The sequence below is a fragment of the Acinonyx jubatus genome, chromosome F2, assembly GCF_027475565.1.
Source record: "Acinonyx jubatus isolate Ajub_Pintada_27869175 chromosome F2, VMU_Ajub_asm_v1.0, whole genome shotgun sequence".
NCBI lineage: Eukaryota > Metazoa > Chordata > Mammalia > Carnivora > Felidae > Acinonyx > Acinonyx jubatus.
In genome coordinates, this window is record NC_069394.1 from 24033106 (window position 1) to 24060936 (window position 27831).

Below are 27831 nucleotides of genomic sequence, written 5' to 3' on the forward strand. Positions count from 1 at the left end.
CTATCTAGACTCTAACATGTACTGGGCTTTGTTTCACACCTTCAGCTGGTTAATTCTTAAACATTCTTTAGACTTCAGCTTAAATGTCTCCTCTTAAACACGTTCCTTTACGACTCACGCCCTTTTTTGGTTAATCTGAAACTTATGTATTCTATAGTTTCATGTCTTGTAACGGTTCTAATTAATTGCCTCTTCTACTGGTCCTAAAACTCTCCTGGGGAGAGTCTTGTCTCTTTTGTTTTCACTACTTATTCAATGTGTCTCACACAATGAATGGTATACAATAGATGCTCAAAATTTTTTTTTAATTAAATGAACACATGAATAAACCACATAATCAAAATCAAGAAGTGGAATCTCCAAAGATCCTTTTAGAACTAAATTCATAATTTTATAAGTCTGTGTATTAATTTCTGATTAAGCAATGAAAATACCCAGGTTTTAAGGTATTACTGAAGATTTGTTTTAATTCTGAGATCAATAATTAGATACAGGAGATTCATGTGTTTGGAAATTAGTCCAGAAATTGTAAAAGCCAATATTTTTATCTTTTTGTATTAAATTTTAATTAAATATATAATGTTTTTTCTTTCCTACTCTTCCCACAGTCTACAGATTTGAAAATTAAGAGATGTCACACATGCTGAGTGATGAGTGGGCTCTGGGAGAGAGAAACTTGTTCTTTTTTATTAACATGTCTGCTTTGTTCCTCTTACAGTTTGGAACGCTGAGCCTTACATCCCATAGTAGAAGTAAGATGACTTAGCTACATGAATAGTAGTAACTACAACCAAATTCCGCATCAAGGTCGTATATAATAGCTGTTTATATTCATATCTATCACTCTGGGAGACGAAAAATCTTGTACAACACAGTCTAACAATAAATTTACATTTTATGTTGCACAGGTAATAATAACAACATACTTGACCAATAATTTTTATTTTAACTATGTCAATTATTTTAACTATGAGTCAGTGGGTTTTCTCAAACATTTTGTTCCCTAGATTTTTTAAGGATTTCTGGAAAGGGATTACTATCACTCAAAAAAAAAATTATCCTCCATGAGAAAACTAGTTGGGGCAGAAGGCAAAAGCCAGACATCCAGGGATGGAGTTTAGTTTATGTCAATGAAGAGAAGTAGCCTCATATGAGTGTCATGGAGTAGTGAATGGCAGGAGGTCTTCAAGGATTAGATATACTGGGTCCAGCTCACCCAGAGTTGTAGTGTGAATAGTCATTCTGAGGTTTCAGTCAAGGGACTCATCCATGTCCCTGTGCTCCCTAAAGTGGTGAGTAGGTTGAAAGAGTTCAGAAAGTGTGGGAAAATTTTCATCCCACTTCGATATGATTTTGCTCAGCAGCTGTTTCAAACATTTTACTGTCTTAGAACTGCTTAACACTCTGTCTTAGAATATGACCTCAAAGATATGTTACTGTTAAGTATAAGTCCATATCACTTCAACTCATTCCATTTTTTTCTTCCCTCTCTTTATAAATTTCCTCAGGCTCATGAATCATTCCTGACTCCTCTATTTCTTTCACACCTCACATCAAAACTTTCAGCAAATTCTGTGAGGGTAGAATGAGAAAATATCCAGAATCTCACCACTTCTGATCATCTCCATGGCTACCATCTGGGTTCCAGCCACAATCTTCTCTCACCTGCATTATTATAACAGCCTCCTAATGGTCTCTCTGACTCTATCATTGACCCCTACAATCTCTTCTCCACACAGCAGATAAAGCAATCCTTTCGTGTAACTAATCTGTTCAGAACTCTCCAAGTTACTCATTTCACTCAAGATGAAAACCAAAAATATTAAAATGGACAATCACATCCTCCATGAACCAGACCCTCATCATCACTTTGACTTCACCCTCCACTACCCTTTCCCTTTCTCATTCTAGGCTGTCTCACTGCCTTGCTTTTGCTTTAACACATTAGCTATGCTCCCACCTTAGGGCCTTTGCACTGGTCATTTCTCTGCCTGGAATTCTTTTACCTCAGATTTTTACATGGCTAACACTTGTCTTCATTCAGGTCTGTTCAGATTCCTTGTTCAAAGGGCACCTCTTCCCTATTTAAAATTATATCACCATTCCATACAATATCTTCCATAACATTTACCATTTCTTTTTATCTCCCTCTTCTCCTCCCTCCTTTTCTCTCTTTCTCTTTTCTCTACCTGCTTTTCTTTCTTTCTTTTTTTAAATAATTTTTTAAAGTTTATTTATTTTGAGAGAGAGAGAGAGAGAGAGAGAGAGAGAGAGAGGAGCAGGGGAGGGGCAGAGAAAGAGGGAGGGAGAGAGAATTCCAAGGACGCTGACGGCATGGAGCCCAACATGGGGCTCAATCTCACTAACCATGAAATCTTGACCTGAGTCAAAACCAAGAGTCTGCACTTAATCGCTTAACTAACTGAGCCACCCAGATGTCCCAGCTTTTTTTTTTCTTTCTTTCCTTCTTCCTCCTCACTCCCCCACCAGTTCTTCCCTCCGTCTTTCTTTCTTTCTTTCTTTCTTTCTTTCTTTCTTTCTTTCTTTCTTTCTTTCTTTCTTTCTTTCTTTCTTTCTTTCCCTTTGATTGAATGATTACTTTGAATAATTTAATGGGGTGGTTTGTGCCAACTAGAACGTAAGCCCCAAGAGCAAGGAGTTTTGGCTGTTGTGATCACTGACAGTCAAGATATAGTGACATCTATAGGCAGGCACTACATAAGTTTTGATTAAAGGAGTGACTTATTTCCTTCTTTCTTTCAATATTAGAGGGTGGAATCATGTTCCATGTTCCCAAGGCTAACATTGTTGTCTGTGTTATAGATCTTTTACAATATATGCCCATTAAGTACTCTTTTATTTTTTTTCCTTCAGTCTTTACCTTTACCTATCTCATGAACATACTCAGATGTCCCCTAATCCAGGGAAAGCCTACAGCTCTGAGCCTGCTTATCACACTGCCATAGGTTCTGGCACCATCATTTGCATTTGGCACTTTTATCGTGCCTTTTCTTTTTTTTTTTTTTTTTTTTAATTTTTTTTTTCAACGTTTATTTATTTTTGGGACAGAGAGAGACAGAGCATGAACGGGGGAGGGGCAGAGAGAGAGGGAGACACAGAATCGGAAACAGGCTCCAGGCTCTGAGCCATCAGCCCAGAGCCCGACGCGGGGCTCGAACTCACGGACCGCGAGATCGTGACCTGGCTGAAGTCGGACGCTTAACCGACTGCGCCACCCAGGCGCCCCTCGTGCCTTTTCATTCCCATTTCAGTTTTCTGAAATCTTGTTTCTGGACTCTCCTGAAATTAAGTGATTATTATTATTGGCCTACTTTTTTCCCACCAATTCATGAATCCGTTTTCAGTCCCCAGACTGTTTGCTCTCAGGATAATATTTTAAGCCAGAAATCATTTGGTCCTTTGGAAACTTCTCTTTGATTAATGAAGTAGATGGAAATTAGTTTACTTACATATGTGGTCTGATTTAGTCTTACTTCCAATCCTTTGACTTTCAAGGCAGGAAGAGTTCTCAGGGCATCCTTCCTAACTATGAAATATTCCTGAAACTTCCAAGGAAAAAGAAAATGAGGCTAACAGCGTCAGTTGAAAGCAAATACCAATGACGTTCTGTTCTTTAATATTATTGTCTACTTGATATTTATTGAAAATACACCGCGAACATGGAAAGAAACATTTACTTAGTGCAAGAAAAGACTTTTGTCTTGTTATATTAGCATTTCATTTATTATTGTCATTGCTTATAATATCAAGGATATTATGGAAGGAGTGGAAGTAACAATTTGTAAGTACCTGAAATAGATGTAGAAATAATAAGAATTGGTTTCCAAAGACAAACCTATAAGACTTTTTGCAGTAAAAGTACAAGATTCTGTGTGAGTAAATGATAGGATGAAATTGTGAGTGATTATGAAAAATATTTTTAAGAAACTTATAGCATTTTGATATCATATCATTTGTATTTTAAAATAAACCTTTGATATATTAACTTTATCACAAGTCTGACAAAACAACTTCAGGAAGGTTATGGGATTCATAAAAAGTCATTGTGTTTATGGATCTTATTCTTTTTAGTCCAGAGCTCAAGCTGCTTCTGTAGTTGTGTTGCATGTGGTTAATGAACGTTTGCATTCCTGGAGCTTCCAATTTCTATGTGCAGAGATTTCCACTAATGCACTGGCTCTCAAAGTGCAGTCTAGGACCCATGAAGATTTGAGACCTTTCCATAGGATCCAGGAGATCAAAACTATTTTCAAAATATTAAGTTGTTATTTTTCTTTTTCCACGCTCATTCTCTCATGATAAGAATCTAGTCATCTACTACAGAAGACAATAAAGAGATATGGGAAAATATAAAAGTATTTTTTGTTTTTTGCAATATAGGTATTTTTCATAAAAAGCATACTTTAACATGTAATAGGTTTGTTATTATTTTAAACAATTAATTAAATTAAGTATTTCTCAGTTTAAATTTCTTATATTTTATCAATGGATTTAAAGTTAGTTAAATCAAAGCTGTTTGGAGTACCTGGTAGTTTTAAGAGTCTAAAAGATTCCTGAGTCTAAGTTTGAGAACCACTGCACTAGGGCAATAATTCTAGTAACACTTCCTGCTCCTTATTCATACTTCCCCATGAAAAAAGAGTGTGGTTATTGGATTGATAGATTACATCCATTGAACCATTTTGACTGCCCCTTATCATCTCCTGTGACTGATTTCTTAATTGGCTTAACTTAAGAAAAGAGCAGGGGGAGGTTGCCTATTGAAATAAATGTGATTAGGAGACCAGAAGGATGAGGATTTCTTTTTTTTTAGCCTTCAATATTACGAGAATTTCTCTTCTCAGGGCATCGTCTTCTTTATTTGTAAAATGAAAATGTTGGGGTGAACTAAGATCTTTCTGGCTGTACATTCTACAATTTTTTATTTTATTTAATCTTTTAAATATGAAATCAAATTTATTATTATAATGCATAATATGAAGTCAAATTATGAAATGCATCATGCTGAAGTCAGAAGCATCTTAATGTATATAGATTAAAATTTTTATACAGTCTCATAATAGGGTGATACAAAGATCTAGTGGAAATGGTTAGGAAAGCTTTCCAATAATTTATTAATTTTAAATAAAAATCATTTATATGGTGATTATATTATACCAAAACATGATGTTTCATGTCCTTCCTCATCCAAGTTTCTGTTTCTCTTTGGTATACTTAGAAGAAAAACATAAACCTGTCCTTTACAATTGTATCTCTGGATATAAATTCTGAGACACCAAGAAATTTCAGTGTGAAAGACAGCTTACTTACATTAACGTAAGCTAACAGTAGCTTTAAAATTAATCTAGTGGTTTATTTACAGAAAATTATTTGCTTAATGAAGGGGAAATCATTGTGGTGTCCTTTGCCTTTGATCAAGACTTGAGATTTGAAGAAAATCAGTAGTGAATTGCGTTGGCATGAGAAACACTTTCATAATACAAGTTTGATATTCTGTACAAAAATCTGTTGAAAATTATGGAAAAATAACATTAGAATATTAAACGTATGTCCCTATGTGTCCTTAGGTTTGAAAAATATTTATTCTGAAGAATTTCAAAGGAAAATTCCAAAAACTGTCTGCCTAGATGGTGATATTTGTAAATCAACCTAGACAAAGGTGAAAATATACAGAAAAATTAACCTGAGGATTAATTTTCAAATATATTCTATGAGTAATTTTTTAAAATATACAATTAGGAATCAGGAAAAGCTATTCTGAGATTAATCTCATGTAAATATTTTTAAACAATGGGCAATATTATACTAACCATTTATTGAACAGAAATCTACATTAGTATTCAAAATACTTGGCCATTATTTGAGATTTCAATGGTTAAGATGATTATGTTTGTTCCAATTTGACTTTTATTGGACACATGGTAAGTACTGGGTAGTATAGGTATAAGTAACCATATATATATAATGTGTCAAAATAGTACTTTGAAACTTCTCAAGTAGATCAAAATTGGCAGGTAGCTTCTGAGTGATTTAGAAACATACATAAATACTAATTTGTTTATATATATAAAAAAAGAAGACATGAATAATATGAAGAGAATGTAAGTGAAAAATTAGGGTTTTTTTTCTTTTTTTTTTTCTCAGAGAAGCCTGAGAGGAGGATGGAAGTGGTTATATTTAAGACAAGCTTTTTAGAGTATGCTTTTTCCAACTAGAGAAATGGAGGGATTTAGCAAAGACTGGACAGCTTCAACAAGGACATAGAAAATTAAAATCCTTTAGTATAGCTGGCAGAGTAGATAATAGAATGTATTTGAATGTGTCCAAATAGAAGTAGCATTGAGAAAAGATAAGTAGACTGCCATGGTGTAGCAGACACTGTTGTTGCCTGGCCAGATCTCCTTGGGTTGTGTATTTTAGTGCATCCTGACCTATTTTCAACTGTCTGAGGGCTCTCTCTGGTGGCCGAAGCCTGCTCTGGAAGAAAAATAGTAGAGAGTAAATGTCTACTGGGAGCTACCTTCTGCTTGTGACTGGAGATGGTTGGTGGATTGATGCTCCAGCTCCGTCACCTTTCGCTGGACAACTCTGTCACATGTTCTACACTGGCTCCTTGAGCTCCCTGGCAGGATAAGCTTCCAGTTGCCTTGTGATATTGGGCTTGATAGTGCATTCTTTATTGGCTGTCCTCTTCCTTTCTCACATTTCTTCTTTCTTGGTGTCGCTTGGGATTACACTTAAATAAGCTAAACACTCTCAACTGACTGTCACAGACTCTGCTACTGGTGGAATATAACCTGAAATGCTGGGATTTCGTTGATACATACTATTTTCAAAGAATCATTGAATCTGAGAATCCTTTCCCATCCTGTGTGATGATTCTGCTTTCTCTTCTTTCAAGCTCACTAGCAAGGTACATTTGACAGGGACTATAAATGTATAATTTATGACAATGAGGAAGCTGAACATTTTAGTACCATAGTCTGAGAAATTTGGTCTTCATTTCAACGATTTGTAATTTCCTTTCCCTTCATTAAAAGAGGGCTTTGAGGGGTGCATGGGTGGCCCAGTTGGTTAAGTGTCTGACTTCAGGTCAGGTCATGATCATGATATCTCGGTTTGCGAGTTCGAACCCTGTGTTGGCCTCTGTGCTGACAACTCAGAGCCTTGAGCCTGCTTCAGATTCTGTATCTCCCCCTCTCTCTGCCTCTCCCCCCTCTATCTCCATCAAAAATAAATAAACATTAAAAAATTTAAAAGAGACCATTGAGCAGGTTGCTTAAAAAGCAAAGAATTGAGAGTCCAATCAATGTGAAGTTTTGTGTCCTATTTCAGTTTTATAACTGTGTGATCTTTGGCAAATATTAACATCACCAAGTCTGTTTGTTTTAATGAGAAAAATAAGAAAATTATGAAAGTAAAATGAAATAGTCAAACTTGTTAAAAGAGTCTCCCCTATATATAATACTAATTAATTATCACTTACTATTGTTCTTTTGTAGATTTTATCGTTTAGCCTAGATGTTAAGGTGCTCAATATACAGGAAAATGTAAATTGAGATTTTAGCTTTGAAATTAAAGCATATATTCACTTTCCCAGTTATTTTACTCGATTGCCTATTTAGGATCAAATAATGATAATGATAATAATAGTATCTGCAATTTTCTTTGTATGTGCTAGACTTTGTTTTAAGTAGTGTTCAAATATTTTCTCATTTATGACTCAACTTCATAAAAATCTAATGAGGATATTCTATTTTGCCAATAGGGGAAATTAGGGTAACCAGCTATCCAGCTTGGTTTGCCTTTGACTTAAGGGTTTCCTGTGACATGGGTCTTTCAGTTTTAAAACCAGGAAAATCTCAAGCAAACCAGGATGGTTGGTTACCCAAGAACAGAGCATCAGTGAGGATAATTAACTTGTCCAATATCATAGACTTTTACTTGGAAATTTGGGGTTTGAACTTGTCTGATTTAAGGAAACCATATGCCTTGTTGCCTCTTTATAATAGACTCATCCACATTGTCTCTATTCTTCTAAAAAAGTTTCCATGTTATAAATCTCAGAAAGGAGCTGAAGATATAGTTGTGTTCTCAGTATGGGTGATACTACCCCTCTTCTAGAAAGCATTTTTGAAATCTGCAAAAGCATCTGGGTTGCTACAGTTATTGGAGGAACACCACTGAAATTAGTGGGATGGTGTCACAAAATGGAAAATTCTCCCAATTTTAACATAGCTCTGAATGTCTTCTTAGTCATTCATATAGTTACCCACTGAGTCCCATAAACCACAATTTTAATAAATTTGAGCAAAATAGTATTAAATAAGAGACATAAGAAATGTAATAATGGTAAAATTGCAATACACTTAAAAATTATAACATTAAAAATACACATTGTGAACATTACGTATTGAAATGTTCACCTGTTTGGGGTTGCCTATTTATTTTAGTCTTCGGAAATGTGTTCAGAGGAATTCACTTTCTATACCTTCTTAGCTTACTTTTCCTTTCCAGCTCATCTTCTGTTACCCTTCACCAATATTTCCCTTTCATTTTTTCAAGTTCTAGAATCTGAATATATGCTTGACAGGTAGTGAGAATTCAGGATAGAAGACTTGTTTACATAACACACGCTATGCCATAATGTACGGAATCATGCAGACACTCTCCTTATCAATAAGGTCATCTAGGACGACATTATATTTCTTGGTTTCTCTACTTTGAAAGTTCTCAACTTGCTATAACATTTCTACTTTAAATGAAGCTATTTTTCCTCTTTCTGTTACCATACACAAGAAAGTCTGGTCCTTTATTAACTTATTAAAACAACAGTTTTTATTCTAATATAAATCTTTTTTTATTGGCATTACTTCTAATACTATTTTTCATAAAATGAGTATGTGCAAATATGTGGCCACTTTATTTTGTTTTCCAGTGTGGTGATATCAGAGCATTTATATATTAAAGTTCATTTAATTTAATTATACATTATTTTTCTTTTAGCCCCATTATATTACAGAGGACATTACTATTGTTATAAAATTATGTATATGTGTAGCATATATTATCTTTTAATTTAATTTTAGAATAATAGATTTGGCATTATAGTATGGTTTTTAAAGGAGTCATTGAGTCAGACAGGGTTGAGAACACTGCAAAGGAAACAGATTATTTTCAAATAATAATAATAATGGTTTCTAAGAAGCAGATGAACTTGACGTAATCACCTTTTTTTCTTCTGTGATGACCAAGTTTAATTTAAATTTTGGGAATTCCATTTAAATATGAAAATATATTCTTGACCACCTAAAACTTAGGATACATTTCACAGGGAGGTTTTCAAATTTTGAGACACAGCAAAACCTGGTCTCTGAGTGCGCCATAGAAAAACACTTTTGGAGCCAATTGGCAAGGATTGTGTGAAAGGAAGTGTGGATAAGCTACAGCTATAAAGGTTTACAGAATCTTGTTAAAAGAGAAGGAGAAGGCAAGAGAACAAAGACCATGATCCTAGGGAATGAATCTCTGAGGAATAGTAGAAATAATGAGGCATATATGTGTGTAAAATAATACTATGGAAAAGATTAAGAAACAAGAAAAAACTAAATTTGGAATTCACATTTTTAAGAGAGTGAGCTGTGATTTATTGAGTGTTCACTGAAAGAGTATTATTTGGTGATAGGGAAGGTTATAATTTAGAATATAATGAAGTCCATTGCCCAAAGAAACACTTGTAAAATATTGTTTGTTTTTTCTAATTCCTTCAATAGAAAAAAATTTACCCTCCCACTCTGATTTAGCTAAGTTCCAGGAAATATCAGTAAGAATTTACTAAGAAATCTTTCAAGGTCTTTTCTATTAAGAGTAATAAATATTATCTAATGAGTACTCATTTTGTGCTAGACATACTGGCTAAGAGTTTTACATGTAATGTTCTTTATTCCTTTCAGTGACGCATGTTAAGAATTGTTTTCCTATGTTATAGAGGACAAAACTGAACCTAAATAAAGATTTTGACCAATGTCAGAGAATTATGTGCTGAGGTAGAATTCAAATACTGACATAACCTTATTATTTCTTTGAGTATTCATTTAATTTATAAATTCTATATATATATTCTAAGTAGGCTGTGTCTAAAAATGACAATGATAGATTTAAACACTATGATAAATTTTACTGACATTAAGCAAAATTCAGCCTGCTATTTATAAATTAACTCCCACAATTATGGAACTTGACCAAACATATCTCCAAAATAGCTCAACTCGGGATTTCTCCATTCTCTTCCTCTTTTCTCCTACTTCATGCCACATACATTAATACAGATCCTTTTACTTGACCTTATATCACCAGTGACACCATCATGTACCAAATTTGCTTTTTTTTTTTTTTAATTTTTTAACGTTTATTTATTATTGAGAGACAGAGCGTGAAAAGGGGAGGGGCAGAGAGAGAGGGAGACACAGAATCCGAAGCAGGCTCCAGGCTCTGAGCTGTCACCACAGAGCCCGACGCGGGGCTCGAACTCTCAAACCGCAAGATCATGACCTGAGCCAAAGTCGGATGCTTAACCGACTGAGCCACCCAGGTGCCCCCCAAATTTGCTTATTTGAAATAATTGATATTTGCCCTCTGTCCATTTTATTTTTTGACCAATTAGCTTATTCAGCAATTATTCACAAACTGCATCCAGTTTTTGTTTGTTTGCCATCATATACTATTTGGATCTTTCTTTTAAATTCTCTTGAATTTGACTTAAGTCCGGTTATTGACTTATTACACATTATCATAACACCATACTTGAGCTCCTGCATTGATGCTCTGCCTGGACTTATCATCTTTACAGATTTTTCCACCTCCACTAATACACATGTCTCTGCCATAAGAAGCAACACTCTATGTCACAAATCTAGTTATTCTTCTTCGTTGCGTTTAAAGCTTATAGTGGTTTTTTATTGCTTTTGGGATGAGGTTGAAATTCTTCCTTATGACATACAATGCTCATACTTGTTGATCCAAGTTCAGCACATCCCTGCCTAGACTCCTCCTAACGCACCCTGTATGATAAATTCTTAATTATATATTTTCCCTAAATGTGCCACATTTTCCCACATATTCCTGTTTTACCTTACTTATTTCTTCTACCTCCCCAACCCCCACACAAAGGCTTTAAGACCCAGTTCAAATTAACTACTCTGCAAAATCTTCAGTCTCTCCTGTTTAAATTGGTTGACACTCTCTTCTATATTCCTTCAGTCAATTTATATCATTATCTTTTTTCACATTGGTTCGTATTTCTTTTGTTTGTGTGTGTGACTCTTCTTTCAGTGTGTGAGTGCCTCCGTTGCTCTTCCAGACAGTGACTTAAACTGTGTAAACATTTCCTTAAGTAAAGCCAGCTCTTTATTACATAAGCTGATAAACTTTTACTTTGAAGATAGTATCAGTGCAATAGACATCTGTATTTTTAAACTTTGTAATCTAGAAAGATTAATATTGAAACCAGTATGTATCCTTTGGCAAAATTAAATCTTCAATTTTGAGAAATATCTGTGTCTCCTTAATATGTTACCATTGAAGCTCTCTGTTCCTGGGAGACTCAAAATATTTGAATCCTATGAGATGAAGCAGCCAACACACTGGAGAGGTGAAGATCTGATTGGAATAAAAGACCAAGTTTATTGGGACTATTTTTACCTTTGGATCAGGAATTTGAATTCTCTCCAAACTTTTCGAATATATGGTTAGTTGAGGTGGTTAATTTTAAGGGAAATCAACAATCTCTTCCAACAGTAGTACACTTTTTGTATTCTAGCTCTCAGAGTTTACAGGTATGAAGGGGAATTACATTTACATGTGATAGATTTCAGAAATTAATAATTCAGCCATGGAAACTATAAAATATCTATATCTGTTTTGTAAAATACATTATGTTTCTGGACCAGTGTACAAAGGGGGTTTCAACGTTTTTTGTGTAGTGTTATAGATAGTTCTTGCTGAATTTAGGGGTAATAGTGAAAGAGAGCTGAAAAACAATGGTCAAAGTGGACTAATTTTATAACAAACATAAAAGTGAGAGGCAAGACTGAGGTGGAGTTATCAGGAGTAAAGGAGTAGTAAGTGAGTGCAAAATAGGAATTTGCAATTGAAGGGGAAATAGCCTACATAAAAACGGGTATCATCTGAGGGTATCAGGATTGAAAAACAGCAAGCATATAGCATTGTCTTAAAGGGGGATTGCCTATTCAATTGCTCTCACCTATCTGAAAAACAGTTTCTTTATTTCTTCTTGGCCAGTATTTCACAGTAGACTTTCAGAATTTAACTTCTAATCTACCTTACCAGCTATGACTGGTCTCATGGACTGGTCTCATGGTTTAATCACTTTGAATCATTTAATATTTCTCAAACATGCCAAATGCCAAATTCCTCTTGCCTTTACTCATCCTGTTTACACAGCCTGGTGGGGGTGATTCTCCCCTATTTTTCACTATAAAATACTTAACATTCCTTCAAGGTTAAGTTCAAATCCATTACTACTATGAAAACTGACCAACCTCTCCACCCAAAATTAACCTCTGTCTACTCTGAATCCCTATAGCATTTTACTACTATCTATTCTCACATATCTTGCTCCCTTCTTTGATCTCCGTTATCTTTTGAGAGCAAGTACCGTGATTTATTCCACAAAGTTCCATAGTGAAGACTTGAACTTCAGGCCTATCTTAGGAATTCAACAGTATCAAGCTCCTACTCACCAAGAGTTAGTTTTAGGCACTAGATTGATATCACATAGTGAAGTTGTGTAGGCAATTAGCTATAAAAGTTAGAAGTTTATGTGAAATGTCGAGGCTAGAAATAATAAATTTGTGAATCATGATTTTAGATGTTATTTAATTTCATGAGGCTGAATGAGATTATCTAGGAAGAGAAGGCATCTGAAGTTTGTGCCCATTTATAGAGGACATGAGGACAAGAAGGATCTACAAAACAAAACAAAACAAACAAAAACACTAACGAAGAAATAGAGGGACAACCAAGAAAGAATAATGTCCAGGGATCATGAGGGGAGTGTCCAATGTTGTCAGTGGTTGTTAAGTGAGATGGGAGCTAAAAATTGATCAAGATGTAACAATCTGATAGTCTATTGGCAACCTTGACAAATGTCTTTCAATAGATTGATAGAGCTGGTTGCCTGATTTGAGTCGGAGAGTGGGAGGAAGGAAAGTATTGACACCAAATGTAGGCAATTGTATGCTATAAAAGGACCAAGAATGGTAACAACAAAAGCAGTGGATAACCAAATGATAGTAACCAAATTGTATTTTAATGTTTTTTAAAGGTCCTTATATCATAGGGCAGCATTGGATACAGATTTAGAATCAAACAAAATGGTATTTATCATTGGTACGCTGGATATTCTCAAGAATGATATGTCAAGAGAAAATAATGTTCATGTTTTTATTCTTTGTTGCTTATCGTGGTGATTTAATAAAGTACTTCATAAATGTATATTGACTCTTTGTGTGGATAACAGATGGATGTGCTGATAAATAAAAAGTGAACCTTATGCATATAGTTATGTAAGATATTTTCCCCAGCTGCCAAATATGACTGAAATGTCCTAAAACTAGACAAATATATATCTTAAACACATGAAATATTGGGCTTTAGGAATAAAGAGAAAGCTTTCTCTCTTTAAAAGGTTTAAAAACCTTACACAGTATAAAAACTCCCATTATTGGAGGGATTCCCAGGATCTTGAAAAACTGTAAATTTAGGGAAAATTTTATCAGAACCCTCCATCTTGGCACAATTATTTTATCCTTTGCCATCACTCTGTAGTTCTTTAGCTTCTGGAAATTTCTCCCTTTAATTTTTCATAACTACAAGGGTTATGTGCTCCTCTTTTCTGTGTCCCATTCATATAGGAATTTATTTGCTTTTAGGTAACACTGAAGTCTAGTAAGTCATGTTATTGTTATCATCCATCACCAGCACTTGGAAAACATTCTTACTTTGCTTGGAATCAGAAACCTGCTTTGGGATTTTTACCACCACTCATGTGGATGTCCTACTCAGCCTGCTCCGGTATGTTCCCGGTCAGTGTTTTCTGCTCCTGGACAGAGACCCTCTTTACCCTGCAGAGCTTTGAAACTCCATGCTGGGTTACTGACCCCTGGCCTCGACATAGGTGCATAGCCTCAAACCACACATGGCTTAACTAGTAATTTTGCTCTGAATCAGTGCAGAAGGAAGGAAGAATGGCAAGAAGGGTAGAGGGCAGGAAGGGAGAAAAGCAAGAAGTCAAAAGAGAACATATGCATGGAAAAATGAAGCCCTTTCAGCTTTTTTATGCTTACTGCTTGCACAGTATATATATTTTCATCTCTTTACTTTTAAGAGATCTGTGTTTTAATACATAAAGTTTGCCTCTTTCAGAAAGCATTGGTTCTAAGTTTCACATCCAATCTAATGATCTCTGCCTTTTGCATTATATTAATTTTTGCTATTATGATAACAGTATATGTCTTTTGTTTTCCACAGTTATTTACAGTTAAAAATAGAGGACTCAATATAAAACATTACAACTTTGCAGTAGTACTGTTTCATTTTTTTTCAGCTTTATTAAGGTACAGTTGATATATAAAAATTGCACATATTTAATGTATACACTTTGGTGAGTTGCAATATACATCCACTGGTGATGCTATAACCACAATCAAGGAAAGAAACATATCTATCATCTCCAAAAGATTTCATATGTCCTTTTTATTATTTTTTTATATTTATTTATTTATTTTGAGAGAAAGGGTGTGCATGTATGACAGCAGGGGAGGGACAAAGAGAGAGGGAGAGAATCCTAAACAGGGTCCATACTGTCAGTGTGGAGCCCTATGTGGGCCTGATGTGGGCCCTGATTGGGGGGGGGGAGGGGGGAGGGGGCGAGGCTGACATGGGGGCTCCAAACCACACCTGGAACCCTGAGATCATGACCTGAGCCAAAATCAAAATGGCACCCTGTCCTTTTTGTTTGTTTGTTTGGTGGGCGTAACACTTAACATGACATCTACCTCTTAGCACATTGTCAAGTACACAACACTGTAGTGTTAGCGATAGGCCATCATTCATTTTATAGAAGATATCTAGAATTTATGCATTATGTATAACTGTAACCTTATACCCACTGAACAACAATTTCTGATTTCCCCCTCCCCATCCCCTAGCAATCGCCACTGAATTCTCAGCTTCTGTGAATTTGGCCATTCTAGATAGCTCACATAAATGTAATCATGCAGTATTTTTCTTTCTGTGATGGAATTATTTCATTTCGCATAATGTATTCCAGTTTCATCTATGATATCACAAATGGAAGAATTTACTTCTTTTTAAAGGCTGAATAATATTCCACTGTGTGTGTATAACACATTTTTTTATCTGTCTACTGAAGAACATTTGAGTAGTTTCTATTTATATCCATCCTGTGTGCTGTCATTGCTTCCTATATTATATCTGCAGTCATAATAAACTACGTATTATTGTGTTACAAGTTGTGTTTTAAGTGAAATTCTAAACAAAATTAAAAAAATATATGGGTAACAGGGGTGCCTGGGTGGCTCAGTCGGTTGAGCATCTGACTTCGGCTCAGGTCATGATCTCACAGTCTGTGAGTTCGAGCCCTGCGTCGGGCTCTGTGCTGACAGCTCGGAGCCTGGAGCCTGCTTCGGATTCTGTGTCTCCTCCTCTCTCTGTCTCTCCCCCACTTGTGCTCTGTCTCTGTCTCTCTCTCTGTCTCTCTCTCAAAAATAAGTAAACATTAAAAAAAATTATATGTGTAACATTTTACATTCATTCATACATGTATCATTTCTGATGTTCCTTCTTTTCTGTAAATCTGCATCTCTTTCTGATGTCATTTCTCTTCATCCTGAATGACTTGAACATTTTTGAGTTCCAGTTTGCTGATAAGAAATTCCTTTTTTCTTGATCTTAATTTTTTGTGTACTTTTGAACTATATTTTTTGTTACACAATTGGGATTAAAAGCTTTTATTTCTTTTTAATTTCAGAACTTTAATGATGTTATTCCTGTCTTTTGTCTTCTATTACTTCTAATAAGAAGTTAACTCATTATTGCATATTATTTTGTTATTGTTGCCCTATATATATTGTACCATTTTCTCTGGTAACTCTCAAGATTTTCAATGTATCTTTGGTTATCAGCAACATGAATCTTGTGCCTTGGTGTGTTTTTTTTTTTTTCTTTTTATTCTTGGATCTATAAAAATTTATGATTTTTGTCAAATATGGGAAGTTTCTGTCATCACTTATTTAAACATATATTGTGCCTCACTCTACTTCTCTTTTTTCACATGAATGTTAGACTGCTTTATATTGTCTCACAAATCACTAGAATTGTGTTTCATGTTATATTATTTTTTTGTCTGTTCTTTGAGAAATCTGGTTGGTTGGCCATAGCTGAAAGCTCTAAGTTCTTTTAGCTTACCAGCTGTTGCTTATCATTGAGTTCCTTGAAATTTCCCTTAAAAATGCATTCAGGAGACATAGATTTGATGGCATTTACATGCAGGTTTCAGGGCTTCACCCCTATGGTTATTTTCTTTTGGGGTTCCCTCTGTGAGTTTCCTGCACCCCCAAACTTCCTACTATAACTCTCGAGCAAAAAAGACAGTAATTTCTGTTTAAATTCTAGCTGTCTTGCATTGAGTAGAACGGAGATTGCACTCATTGAAAAGACATATAAACATGGATCTCTCTTACTGTTCCCTTCTTTTAAGGGTCAAATACCTTCCAGTTTCTGTTCTCTTTTGTTTGCTCTTCAATGACAGTTGTTATTGTATATCTGGTCCAGAGTTCAGAATTTTTATCTGCAGGAGAGATTGTCAAATAGAAGTTACTCTGCCATTACTAGAAGCAGGACCTTTGTTTTATTATTTTTTTTAAACTTTAAAATACATAGTATATGCATTCATTTGTATGTCTGATCTATTTCCCAATAATAACCTTAAAAACTACAACAGTGGAATTCATTATAATAGTTGACATATAAGGAATTTGATTATATCTCAAAAGAAGAAGAAAAAGAATCTGAAAATATTCCTTACTTATTTGTATAAGAAAATGAAAACTAGGAATAGCAAGCAACTTTTCAACTTGATAAACTAGCTACCAAAAACTTACATTGAACATCATACTTAGAAAGTTTACCTATGTTCCCTTTAATTTGGAGGAAAAAAGCATTTTTTCAGTATCTTCACTGCTACTATACAATCTTATTATGGATGTTGAGGTCAAAATAATATAACAAAAAAAGAGGCCTAAAGATTGGAAGGGAAGTAATAAAATTCTTAACTGGAGATGATACAATTAATAATATGGAATGTCAAACAGAATTAACACACAACACACAATCTATTTAAACTAGTTAAACTAATAGTGAATTTAGGCAATTTTGCTGGAAAGGCCAATTTGAAGGACATAATGAAGTTTTTTTCAATACTATGAATGCACACTTAAAAAATAAAATATAAAATAAAGCACCATTTACAATACAGCAAAATACCAACTTTTCTCATGACCTATTTGGAAATAATTTTTTAAAAGGTACAAAAAATAGATTAATAAATTATTGTCATAATGGGGCAACAGAATTTTTTTTTTAGAGTGCAATTTAGTAAGTTTATTTAAGTAGTACTGGGACAGGACCCATGGGCAGAAAGAGCTGCACTTTTTTTGTGTGTGAGGCTGATAGTTATATACTTAGTAATCAAAGGCAAGGCAGCAGGCAGAGAGTATCACATTAAAAAGTTTCTTCAATTTCTTTGAATTTCTACTCATAGATAAAACATAAAAGCTTCGGTTTTCTGGGCAGGTTAAGAAGGAAAAAAAACTTTGTGTATAACTTTGTATGAAGAGCACATTTTTTAGCAGAAAAGTAGAACTTCAGTCTTATACCAGTGTACTTTTAATATCCAGTTATTTTAATGTTAGTCCTGACCACATATAAAATTCTTTCCTAAAGATTTCCCTTCACAAACCTTCTACAACTTTCTTTTTCATTTAGGTTTTGTCCAAAGCCTTTTCTCTCTAAATAACCAGTCTCATTTTAGGACACAATTACTTTCATTTTCCCTCAGCAAAATGTATTTTAATTTCTCATACCTTCTTTACACATTGCTTACTTTCTACATACAGAGTTGTTTTCCTTATCATTTCCATCGGTCTTAATTAGATATGCCCGAATTTTAACTTAGCAACCTTAGTCTCCAGTGAAAATTAAGTAGTAATCAATTTTGAACTATCTTTAGACGGGCAAATTTATGAACACATTGCATAATTTCTAAAAACAATATCTTCCCGTAGTACAAACTTTCAGTAAAGCAGACAGTATGTTTACCGACAGACTGAAGTATCCTCAATTTCTCCATGATAAAAAGCTAAAGCACAAATCTATGTTCAATCATCAGTGCTTTAGTACTTTATATTATTTGCAAAAGACTTGGATAAACAATGAGTTCAACCCAATTTGTTATTTAACTTAGCAAAATTTTAAAGTTCTAAGTTACCAAAGAGTTTTAAAGCTATTTGTAAGTTTTGTGTATAAACATTTTTATTCATTCAAGCTACTTGTTCTGAACAATTACCTATGAAAACTCTTATGAGACAAGAAATTAACCATCATCTTAAGCCATCTTTTGCTGAAAAGTTGCATCAAAGATAACATGAGCTTATTTAACTTTTAGTAAACCTTGGTAAAAAGTTTTATATTTAATACTGATAACTCTAAAGACATGTCTATTGTAGTTAAACTAACAAACTGAAATTAGCTTTAATACAGAATATGTTGCACTCGTGCCCATGAAAAGTCAATCAGTTTGTTCCCCACTGTGAATTTTACTTGGGGTACCTATGGGACAATATGAAGCAGGTGGTTTAAGTCCAAGGGAACCCTTGGCCCCTTCATGCTGATTTAGGAGGTGCTTTGGTTTTAACCTCATAAGGAGGTTGTCTAATAGCTTGGGATGCTTTTTGCTCCTTGATAGTGAGATTTGGGGGAGAAGGACCCAATGGTGCCAGAGGCACCAAAAATGGTACAGGAGCCAGTAATGTAAACTGGGCCCAGTGTGGTGCACAAACAGGAGGAAGGGGAGGGGGAGGCAGAAGTTGTGAGGTGCCACCAGCAAGGCTGGAGGCAGACAAAAGCACAGACAGAAGAAATAGGACTCTCGGTCCTAAAGCTCGTAAACCCAGACAGATCAACAGAGGCATGTTTTTTTTTTCCCTCCCAAAAAGGTGAAAATAGGCAGCTCGTATTGGGCCAGAGAAGATGGGGAACCTCCTTGAAACAAAAGGAGTTTCATCAGCTGCTTGGGAATATTCCTGAAATTCTCCATCCAGAGGCAGACTAACCAGACACTTGGCTCAAATTATCATAGCCCTTAACCCAGGAAACAACCAACACCCCTCCCCCCACCCCCATACAAGAGTCAGACAATATTCATCCAGTCCTCTCAAGATATAGTTCAGATCTGACACACAAAAGAAGAAACAAAGAGAAGAGTGTTTCAGGAAAAACAGAGGGAGGCATATATAAGATCTTGGCAGCACCCTTTTTGCAAGAGAGACAAAGGGGAGACACATAGAGAACAGGACAGAACACAGGTAAAATGGTGGATTAACAGAAGTAGAAGGGTCTGAGGCAGCTGAGCCGGTGGTGAATTGAGTAGAGGGTGAAGAGATGGGTGTTCTCAGGCCCCTAAAGGAGTATGGACAGATCAAAATTTTGTTACAGGGCCATGAAGACATGATTATATGGGATTTTTTTCGTCATACTTCCCCCTCCTCTAGTTTACATTGAAGCCAACAGTGTGACAAAAGAAGCAGACTTGGAAAGGAAGCATACAAAGTGTCAGGGTCAAACCAGTTCCAGTTTCTCAGGATGCATCCCAAGGAGTGTCAGATGGGATCCAGGATTTAGAAGAAAGATGGACATTGACAGTTTCCTGGCCTAGAGGTGTCCCTGCTGAACCCCAAGAGCATCACCTTGGATAGTTTGTGCCCCAGGGATATCTCCCTGGAACCATCAAACTATCATCCCTGGTGCAGGTGAGTGTCCCCAGCCTGCTGACCTCTTAGGCCTAGTATACCTCCTAAAGAGAGAGCCCCTGCCCATCCTTCCCTGAGTTTCATTGGGAGACAGAAGTCTCCCTGCACTAAGATTGCATTTAATCTGGTGAACCAGCAGTGGTTTTTGCTTTCTTTTTAGGCCTTTTCCCAGGTGGATAAGAAAGAGAACAGTGAACTAAGCAACTATCCCACATAAGGAAGACACGAGTTGGAGACCCACTGATGAAGAGTTGCTCAGTCCGCTCTTACTTTATCCTTTTGTGGTTGCCAAAAAGATGTTGCCAGATGAACTGGGGAGACCCTGGTTCCTGGGAACTTGACCCACACCAGACCCAAAAGAATTGCTGAAAGTTCTTGTTCTTGTAAGGAGAAGGAATTCAAGGACAGACATGCAGCACAGCAGACGAGTAACCGAAGTGGGAAAATTTATTAAAGCAAAAAGTACACTCTCAAGATCTGAGAGCAGAAGAGCTTAAGAGAGAGCTATGTACCCTGGGGAATGGGTTTCTGTCTTCTATTAACAGTTGATAACTAGATAGTAGAATGTTTATTATTTGGGGAGGGAAGTAGGGTTTGGCACTTTTTCTTTAAATCCAAATTGACTCAAACATGTTAAAAGACAGCCTAAAAGGGAATCCTTTGGGATTGAGGAAGTTGATCCCATAGTTAAATCCTACAAAATGAGGAAAGTACATTAACTAAGAGTCCATTACCAAAATCCCCCCTTGGCTTCCAAACGGCATCCCATCAGGAATATCGCCAAAGGTTCCTGGGGTTCAGAGTAGCAGGAGGCATCACTCTTCTAGACCACTCTGAAGGATAAGGATGTCCACTCCCCTTCCTTCCCGACTGCTTCCTAGGCTACAGTAGGTGCTGGTGGATGAACTGAATGATGCAAACATTGGTGCTGTCTCTTTCAATTTTGAGAGAGTCGATATATTTGACAATCATTAATACCCTTTGTAAGCCTCTAGATCTAGTATTAATGGATAGGGTGAAGGTCCTGGCCTTTGTTGAAAAAGGGGCAGCTATTTTATATCATATTAGGCATCATTCATCTAAGCTAGAAGTACCTTTAATCTGAGAGCAGGACCCAGAATGCCAAATAGCCCATGGGTAAAGGCAAATGAGAGACATGAAAAAACAAAAGTGTGAAATTCCTACATAATCCTGGACACTTTCTCATGAGCTTTATCCATGATGCAATCCCAAGGGAGTGGTCCCCCCATTGGATGAGTGCCCCAACTGGGGAATAGCTCTAACCGATCCATTTTGGGAAGCACACAATCAGATGTGTCTTGTATTTTATGCACCTTCAAGGATCACGCGGGGTTATTTAGGAGGAAACTTACACGTGAGTCTAAGATCAGTGGCTGTCCTAATGACATGTATGATCATCCTATGCCCAAGAAGAATACAAGAATTAAAAGAACAGGAAGAACAGGGAGAGCCTGATTTTTGAGCTTAACCCCATCACTGCCAAGGTACTACACGAATATTTAAAGGCATATGACAAAGACATTAATGGGATGCAGTTGGAATGGCAAATGAAGACAAAAATAAAGAGATCCAAAAAAAAAAAAAATAGAACAAACCTAGCTTTTTGGACAAAGGATGGAAGATGGAAGTAACATAAAATGGGGAGCAGTTTTTTACCTTAACCATTCATAACCACAGAACTGCCTCCTCCTCTTGATTCTTCAGTTTCCTATTAGTTCTACAACTATTTTTTTTCTTGAAAAATGTGCAGCGATAGACAGGATTCACTGACTTGGACATATTAATATTTTCTATACGTGCATCTTGACTAAAACTTTCTAAGTGGTTACATTTTCACTTTGCTTCATTTTGCATAGGTACCATTAGGAAAAAAAAGTAATTTTCTATCTTATAGTCAATTATACAATTAAAACATGCTTGTAATTTTCATTATTCTCAGATTTTCATATTGTTTTATAGGCAGTATCTGGGTCACATTCTGTAAAGGGGCCAAAATGTGGGGTTATAGGCATGAAAGTTCTTAGAGTTTTAGAATATAAAGTACTCAGAGTAAACTAAAGCATTATCTTTAGTATTAGGTGGTTGAATTTGACATAAACTAAAATACCAAGAAAGTGAACAAATGATTCTGATTCCGATAAAATTTAAAAGGAAAACTTGCTTCAAATTCCTTTATTGTTTTTTAGAAAAAAAGTGCATACAAGATCAGACAAAGGGAAAAGATTAGATACACTTATAGTAAAACTGTATTTGTTTTATAAATACACAGCATACAGAATTTGGAAGTCAAATTAAGATACACAGTGAAATTTAAATCTTCCTAAAAATGTCTCCAAGTTCCCATGTTTTCTTTGTGTTTAGGGATTCACTAATGTTAGAGTTTTGTTTTCTTCTTAAGGATGTTTCATGGATATGCCCACATATTTGTATATATATGTATTCGAATATAGATAGATATAGCTTTTAAAGCATATGGCTGGTTCATTGACATTTTTATTCATCAAAAATAATTCTTTGTAAAATGAGACAAAACAAAAAATTTTGAATGACTATAGAAATGCTTTACCAACCACAAAAAAAAAAAAAAATCAGTATTATGAGACCACCAGGTGCTGGTAACCTGGTTTAGTGTCTGGTTGCAAAGGCAGCCATTATCTACTGAATCTCCCAAACCGCTTCCTGTATTTGGTCTCCCAGAAATTCATTAGGCACAGACCTGTTAAAGTTTCACACTAAGGGTTATAAACCCTACTGTTATTTGAAAAGTTTATGCCCTGGTTGCAACAAAAACCCTGAAATTTTAACTAGCAATACATTTAGGGACCAATTTCCTTTCAAGCTCTAGGAAGCACAGATCTAACTCTCATGTAGTGCAAAAAGCTTCCCATGCATATAAAAGTTTCTTGTTATTGAGACTAGAAATTTCTTTCCAAATTAACTCATATTCTCCCTGTACTGCAAAAGGGTAAAGGGTAGAAATATATTCCCTGTAATGAAACTTGACTATAAAATATAACTATATGAAACTAATTTTATGTTTCTGTCTGTGTCTATATGTATATACATACATAAATATATGCACTGTTGACCTTTGAACAATGTGAGGGTTAGAGTGCCAACTCCCTATTTAGTGAAAAATAGTGTATACTATTTCACTCCCAAACTCCCCAAACTTAATTACTAATAGCCTACTATTGACTGGAAGCCTTACTAGTAACATAAACAGTTGATTAACACATTTTGTATATATTGTATATTTATATCGTATTCTTATAATAAGCTAGTAAAAAGAAAATGTTATTAAGAAAATCATAAAGGAAAGTACATTTACAGTACTGTACTGTAAAAATATATATATAAGTGGACCCACGCAGTTCACAGGTCAACTGTGTGTGTGTGTGTGTGTGATTTTTGCATATAGACAAAAACTGGATTTTATTTTATTTTTTTAATGTTTATTTATTTTTGAGAGAAAGAGAGACAGAATGTGAAGGGGGAGGGGCAGAGAGAGAGGGAGACACAGAATCTGAAGCAGGCTCCAGCCTCTGGACTGTCAGCACAGAGCCCAAGGTGAGTCTTGAACCCACGAACCATAAGATCATGACCTGAGCCGGAGTCAGACGCTTAACTGATGGAGCCACCCAGGCACCCCTGAAAACTGGATTTTAGTGTGATGACAGTAGACATGAAATGCCATAACAGGAAATAATAATTGTTATTCTGATGTTATATAAAAACTATATACTGAATGAGCAAGTATTATTAAAAAGTTTAAGTACCTGTCTCATTTGACATTATTAATATGCCACTTCTCTACCAAGATAGGCATTCTTTCTTAGTTGCTTTTAGTGATACCAAAAATATTTTATTATCTTCTGTGCTTTTAGGAACTTTAGAGTGAAAAAAAGAAAAGAAATATGGGAAATTGGCCATACATTTAAAATCCAAGAGTATAATGTCCCTAAAAAGACATAAACTGTGAAGCTTCTAGTTGCTAAAGGAATAACAGATGTAAATTTTCCAATTAGTTTTAATAGGGGAGAAATGATCTTTCCCTTGAAAAATTAAATATTCTCATTATCAGAAAAGTGTTTCACCTTGATGCCATTTGATTATATGGTGGAGAACATTCCTTTTGACATTTAAGCTTCTGGTAAAATGAAAACTGTGGAGCAGTAAGTAATTCCAGCCCAGCCCTTGAAAGCTCACTGCATCATTTGCTAAATGTGCACATCCAGAGAGGAGACACGAGTGTGGAGCAGCTCATGAATTCTCAATCATATGCAAGCCTCTACAAAAGTCCTTGAAGCAGTCATATAGAATCTGCCATATGCTGATAACTGCATTCAGAAAACTCACTCATCATAAGAAAGGATGATGAATAGTTATGCTGAGTCAGTGGTTACACGTTGGCAATAAACTTGAAGAAAATTGAGGTCATTTGTTAGACTGTACAGTATAAAGCTTTGCCTTGAGACTCAAAAAATTTCATTGATGAAGTAGAATTGAATTGAAAGTGGTTATAGAATACTGTTTCTGGCACTGAATTCTGCAAAATGGTGTACAGAAAGCAAGGAGACCTGGCAAACCCAGTACTTTATTGCTAACGGTAGACACTGTGTCAACAATAGGACCTCAAATTTCAGAATGAACCAAATAGACATCATGCAGATTTTACCTCCATTTCTGGAGTTTAGTCAGAAACATGAACACTGTAATTTTGAATCTCAAAATTATGTTATTGATGCCACTAGGCTCTGAATTACATTAATCTGATTAAACTTAACAACTATACAGTGAAGAACCACATTGCAGAAAGTCTGTGCCAGAGATTACATAGGAAAGGATGTGATTTTCCTTTCAAGAAGGGAATATGCTTACTAACTCCCATAGTTTTCTCTTGGTACATGATCCAACATAGTATTGATATTTAATTCCTTATTCTTCATCCCTCCTCAAGTATAATATATTCTAGTTCAGGAATCCATTGGTATTCACCTTTGTATTCTTACTTTCTAAGATAGTACCTTATAAAATAGACATAACTGATTCTTGAGATGATCATTTGCTATTGTTTCTGAGATTAAATCATACATTTCAGAACGTTCCAGAACATCTTGGAAATATTTCAGACATTTTGGAACATTTCAGAACATCTTGGAAGTGTTATGTTCTGCCTGATACAAATTCATCACTTCACTGTGCTCCAATATAGAGTTACATTTCTTGTAAAGGGAGTACTGACCCACACATGGCTTCTCTTCCTCTGATTTTTTTCTTCTACCTTCTTTTTCAGGCCTTTCTTTGCCTTATATTTTCTTCTCTTCATTTCTTTTTCACACTGAAGTAATTTCCTCTAATAATCAATCTCACTGACTTTCAATAGTCAACAGCTACTTCTTTTTTATTGACATATAACTGATATATAATATTATATTAGTTTTAAGTGTATAACATATTGATTTGATGTTTGTGTACGTTGAGAAATAATCACAATTTTCACCATACAGTGTTACAAAAAGTTTTTCTTATGATAATTTCTAAGATTTACTCTTCTAATTTACAAATATATAATTCAATATCATCGACTATAGTCACTATGCTATATATTACATCCCCATGACTTAATCCTTTTATGACTGGAAGTTTGTCCCTCTTGATCCTCTTCACCTATTTTCCTTTCCCTCAACCCCACTCCCTTCTGGCAACTGTCAATCTGTTCTCTGCACCTATGAATTTTATTTTGCTTTGTTTGTTCATTTGTTTTGGTTTTTAGATATCACATTTAAATGAAAAATCGTATTTGTCTTTCCCTGTCTGGTTCCTTTTACTCAGCACAACACCCTCAAGGTCTTTCCATGTTGTTGCAAATAACAAGATTTCATTCTTTCTTATGACTGAGTAGTATTTCACTGTATATATGTCTCACGTCTTCTTTATCCATTCATCCATTAATGAACACTTAGACTGCTTTCATATCTTGGCTATTGTAAACAGTGCTGCAATGAATGTAGGAGGACATATATCTTTTTGAATTAATGTTTTGTTTTCTTCCAATAAATGCCCAGAAGTGGCATTCTTAGATCATGTGGTAAGTTCTATTTTTAATTTTTTGAGGAAACTCTGTCCTGTTTTCCATAGTGGCTGCACCAATTTACATTCCCACCAACAGTGCACAAGGGTTTCTTTCCTTCTGTCCTCTTTGACACTTATTATTTCTTGTCATTTTGACTTCAGCCATTCTAACTGGTGTAAGGTGATATCTCATGGTGGTTTTGATTTGCATTTCCCTGATGATTAGGTATGTTGAGCACATTTTTGTCTGTCTGTTGGCTATCTTATGTCTTTGGAAGTTACTCAGGTCCTTGGCCCATTTTTTAATCCAATTGTTTGGTTTTTTTGGAGTTGAGTTGTATAAGTTCTTCATATGTTTTGGGTGTTAACCCCTTATAGGATAATATGCTTTATAAATATCTTCTCCCATTCATCAGGTTGCCTTTTCATTTTGTTGATGATTTCCATCTCTGTACAGAGCTTTTTAGTTTGATGTAGTTCCATCTGTTTATTTGTGTTTTTGTTGCCCTTGCCTTGGGAGTCAGATCGAAGGAATCAAGTCAAGACTGTTATCAAGGAGTTTAGTGTGCATGTTTTCTCTTAGGAGTTTTATGATTACTATAACTTTTTAATATAGTCTGAAATCAGGGAGCATGATGCCACTACTTTGTTCTTCTTTCTCACCATTGCTTTGGCTTTTGGGGATCTTCTGTGGTTCCATACAAATTTTAGGATTGTTTACTCTATTTTGTGAAAAATGCTGTTGGAATTTTGATAAACATTGTATTGAATCTGTAGATTTTGGGGGGTAAAATGGAAATTTAAACAATATTAATTCTTCCAATCTATAAACACAGAAGATCTTTCCATTTATATATGTCTTCTAACAGCTAATTCTATGTAAGTGATTTATAATATGTATTTTGAAGTCTTAGTGTGTGTCTTAGTTCCATTATGAAAACTTCTTATTACTGATAGACATCTTTGCTTGGATATCAAAATTACATCAATTACTCAATATGGTCTTAATTGAATTTGTAATTTTCTCTTCCTACTTTATCTACCCACATAAGCTTTTATAATCTTTATGTCTATTTTTGTTATTGACATTATGATTGAGTAAATTTGAACTTGTTACAAGTTCATGAACTATAAATTGAAGACATATTATAGTATTATCTAATAGTATATCTCACTATCTTTCACAAATTCTTAATCTTTAATTCTAGTGTAGGGGTTTTATTTAAAGATGCAAGCTTTGTGGTTTACAGACACAGATTCCTATCAGAGTTCTTGGTTTTACTAACTGTATGCCCAGGTGTAAGTCCGGTTTTTTCATCTATAATATAGGTATCATAAAAACTGCTGCACATTGTTTTAATAATTAAGTGAGATAATAGAGGAAGAGATGGTGTGGTTAACAGCATTTGTAAAGTAGCAAATTTCAATACATTGTAATTAATTTTATTTATTAGCAATGTTACCCTCTTATACCGCTCATCAGTTTTTTACTATGGATATTTTAATTACAAAAACCAAAAAAAAAAAGCAAATTGAAATAATTTCACAGTGAAAACCCCCATGGCTGACACCTAATATATGTCAC

At 35.1% G+C, this 27831-nt stretch overlaps 1 long non-coding RNA gene across 1 annotated transcript in view; it reads left to right on the top strand.

Annotated features, from left to right (window-relative positions):
• Positions 1 to 416: 416 nt before the first annotated feature.
• The window catches only part of LOC128312836 (uncharacterized), a 34710-nt gene continuing 7295 nt past the window's right edge, over positions 417 to 27831 (top strand). The window contains exons 1-3 of the long non-coding RNA XR_008292654.1: positions 417 to 807; positions 5240 to 5337; positions 13974 to 14115. This is a non-coding gene — a long non-coding RNA (uncharacterized LOC128312836). The remainder of the gene's footprint in view (positions 808 to 5239; positions 5338 to 13973; positions 14116 to 27831) is intronic.